We start from the raw sequence: 4,243 nt of genomic DNA, 5'->3' as shown, positions 1-4,243 counted from the left end.
GGGTCTTTCATGAATTCAAACATTTTCGTCTTTCTGTATGCCTTTTAAAACAATCTTTAAAACAACCCTTAATGGTGTATGAATAAAATACTTTCATGTGTTGACGGGGCTTAGCGGAAAATGCCAGCTCTGTCAACTTGAGATCAACTGCATTTATTTTTCAAAGGGCTGCATAGGTTCTTTTCGCGTAATGATAAGCCGGCTGAAGTAGGGTGCCTGGATGCGCGCCCTCGCCCCCGCTCCGTTCAGGGTGGGGACATTCTTTGAAGGACCTGTTGCCGCCTCGACCGGTTTTCGTAGCCGCTGTCCGCCATTGCCTAGCCCACTCTCCGCGGAGCCAGCACGTGTGAACTTCGCGCGGCCGCCTGGCCGTGGTTTTCGGCTACGGAATGCCTGGCTCCTGTGTGCAGCTGTGCACCAACCATTCTAGAAATGGCTGGAAGATGTATCACTTTCCGACAGAGCCGAAGAGAAGACTTCTGTGGATCGCAAAAGTCAAGCGTGATAAGTGGCAGCCGACGAAGGGATCTGAACAAAATGTTGAGACCCAATCTCGAAACTTGCGAACAGCACAAGGAAGCCGTCCAGAAGATGCTCATCTCAAGCTACGCACGGCTGCGGCTGCGCATACACCTTCGTAAGGTTGGAGCAAGAACAGTCAGTGGAAACGCAAGTAAGACATGTGCAGGAGCAAGCCTGCCGTGAACTCTGAAATTGTCCTGCAGTGCCCTGTACATCGCCACAGCATATCCCCATTCATATTACCTTAGTAACAGTGGTATTTTTTTTGCTCCTTTCTTCAATACCATCTCGTCCTGCATTTTTAAATGTTTTCTGTAGTGTATTACCTTGCATTTTTACGCTGCACAGCTCATTTTCCCCTTCAAAACTATAACAGCATCCGAATAAAATCCTTCAAAAGTTTGGTGTGTTCAATATGCCTGTTTTAAACTGTGTATTCGAAGCTAGTGTGAAATTCGCTGCTTAAATTTATTCCCCAAGTCTGACATAAATGCCAGAGTTTTCGTTCATTAGGTTACTTCCATTCATTCTTTCAGCAATTGAAGTTCATATCTTAATGTCCCATAATGACAGTTTAGAAAAATAAAATTTTGTCAGCCCGCCTTGCCTTGGGAAGGTGCAGCACCTAGAGCTCGCATAAGCTAAAGAGAAGCTCACACCACGCCAGTAAAAATCAGTGAACTACGGCATCTGTCATACCGCGAGAATAGAGCGATTCACATCGCATAGTTTCTAAGCGAACAATTACTGCACTGTGTTTCGAAGCAAAACACGCTGCATTCGTGAACGATATCATGTCGCAGCATGGGTTGAGCAAAACTGTACCATTAAAAAGTTAGCTTCCTTGGTCTATCATTTTGTCCTGCCCCCTCTTCAAGTAATTTTATTAGCACGAAACGTGCACGCGGACGAGCAACTAGGGCCATAGTCATATGCTTGCAGCGCGCTCGCTGAGAGAGGGCTATGCAATGGCGGACGCCGTAGCAGACGACCCGGTTGTCCTCACCCTGAACGGAGCGGGGCGAGGGCGCGCATCCAGGCACCCTAGGCTGAAGGAGCAGCTGGCGCCATCTGTGGGCCCTCTATGTAAGGTAAAACTACAAAAAAAAAACAAAGAAAAAAGCTGTAATTGTGGCTAACACGCTTTTATTTATCTCTGACAAAATGTATAACCAATGGACAAAACAGTGAACTGCGCTGAGACTTTGTTAAAGCTGAAATGGTCGCATTAACAATTAAACAATTATAGGCTAGGGATTTTTCTTCAATCTAGGGATTTTTTGAGGTTGAATCTAGGGAGAAAACATTCACCTGAGTTGGCATCACTGGTAGTACTGTAGTTTACAGCCAGGGTACTAGGCACTGTAGCCAGGGGCGCGATTACGAGATTTCGTCTCAATTTTGAGACTCTGACGTCAAAATGACGACACCGCAAGATGCGAACGCGGAGTCAACCAATCAGCGGTGGCCAGTGAAGTCCCTAGCTAGGGGCTTTAGCGGCTAGTAGCAGGGCTCCACCCAGGAAGCATTTAGTTGCGCAATAGGGGACCGTATGCAAACGTTTTGTTGTAAACAAGCCGTTAATAAAATGAACAATGCTTTATTTTTTCAACAAACTATGTTTCAAACCTAACAATATTAAGCAAAACAAGAAGCGTCCTCAGTTCTGCAATTAAGTTTGCTCTTCAGTCACTTTTGCTGCCGCGAGGGTGCACTGACGCTGGAAAAGCGTCGGCTAGGTGGCGTGAGCTGCTGCCTGATTCAAAGGATTCAGCTACATTCAGCCTTATCCCTCCACGCACATACTCAGCCATCGTAAACATGGCAGCCAGAAAAAAAATCAGCTGATTCGACGGCTGTCCTCTTTTTTTACACATTACGCAGAATCAAAGTACTGCGCAGACGTCTTAAGTGCGCGGAAAAATCTGTTTAAAGGCAATGATTGCTACGAGTCTGCCGAGAACAATTTGGAAGGAGCGCTTGGCTCGAAAACCGGCGAAGGCAGCTTCAAGGCAAGTTCACACTGGCGAGTTGCAATCGTCGCGCTAGTATTCTAGGCGACCGATTTCGGTCAATTAGTTACGGTTTGCGAAGCACATGTAAAGCGGGGAGGGTGCGTAATAAATCGATTTAAGCCTGTCGCGCGACCTCCGCGACTCGCCAGTGTGAACTCACCTTGCTGCTATCGATGGCAGATGTGCTCCAAGGGCGATGCGTGATTATATTTATTTTTGTTCAGAAAATATCCGGCGACCATGAATAATCACACTGCAGCAACTGCCGACATACGGAAGCAGACCGGTGCAGGTGATGGGAGCTTGCAATCTCACTGCGGGAATTAAGAGCCGGCACGCCCGGTCACTGCGGCAACAATCACTCTTCCGCCTCGTAACCAACTCATGCCGCCCGCTTCGGGTTAAGCACTTGATATTCGTGTTGGTGGTGCCGTTCCGTTCGGATGATTCTCGGATGACGCCGCCGGGGATACTGCGGTGACGAAAGTTTATGCGAAGGAAGTCCACCTTCGCCGCCGCCTTGTCTTGAGGGGTCTCGCCGGAAAGCGCGCACCTTCTGCGACTTAACTTTGACAGTGGTCTCCGCAACTCACCGCAAACACTTGCACAGTCGGTTGGGCTACGCCGACGTTTACTTCATTTCCTACGGTGTCTTGAAACCCACCGGCGGCGAAGGCGCGCACAGGCACTTGCCGCTCCACTGACCGCGCACTCACCCGCACACCTCCAAGTTCAACGGCGAGTTCGTCGCACAGCCGTTATGCTCCTTCCTATGTCAAAAGGTCGAAACAACTCGTCCGGCACGTCAAAACCGTCTTCATGCACCCTCTTACACCGCTGCTCGCGCGGCCACCGGCCACGTAAACAACCGCCATTTTCTGTCTCGAGCGGTTTGAGACCACTCGTTCTAGTCTCAAAAAATCGTCTCAATCGGCTCGCATAATTAGGCAAGCAACGTCACCACTTCTGGCGCACTTCTGACGTCGGCCGGTGACGCAAAAAACCAATATGGCCGCTGGTCACGACCGACCAATAGGAACGGGGCAAATGAGACACTTTTTGAGACACTTTCCGATTGAGACGATTTTGAGCAACTCGTAATCGCGCCCCAGGGTCCGCAAGCCGAGTGTTTATGAAGCCGTTTCCTCCCAAAGTTTTTCGCTCTCCCAGTCAGTCCTTTAAGTTTGAAACGGGTAGAGCTCTAGCCACGTAGCATGGATAGCATGGGGGAAGGCATGGTGCTAATAAATTTTAAGAAACCCTATGGAGGAAGGAGTTTTCCTTCCTGCATGGCCACGCAATGACGTATGATCATAGACGTCGCTTCACGCGCTCCAAAAACGCGCGCTTTTAAAAAATGGGGCGCGACGGCAAAAGTTTGTTGCTCCATAACGCCAAGAGAAATCGCATTTTCAAAAATCTTAAATGATATGGCCATTACTAACGGCCGGCTAAAAAATTACCGACGAGTACGTTACTTCCTAATGCGAAATTTGAGCGCAGCAAATAAGCTGTTTCACCTTTTCGATAGATTGAGGCAAAGAAATCGAGCAACACATGTATGCGCTATCACAGAATTTTTTTTTTTAGCAGACGGAGGACTTCCATCGGTCGTCTCGCTCATGGCTCAGAAAGAACTGGCAGATAATTTCGCAGTGGCGAACGGCAGCGGCAATTTTGGCTCGGGCGGTGCAAATATACAGATC

The sequence above is a fragment of the Amblyomma mixtum genome, chromosome 6 (genome assembly GCF_055824585.1).
Source record: "Amblyomma mixtum isolate Tamu chromosome 6, ASM5582458v1, whole genome shotgun sequence".
NCBI classification, from domain to species: domain Eukaryota; kingdom Metazoa; phylum Arthropoda; class Arachnida; order Ixodida; family Ixodidae; genus Amblyomma; species Amblyomma mixtum.
The sequence above is the reverse complement of the archived record's forward strand: the minus strand, read 5'-3'. Positions refer to the sequence as shown.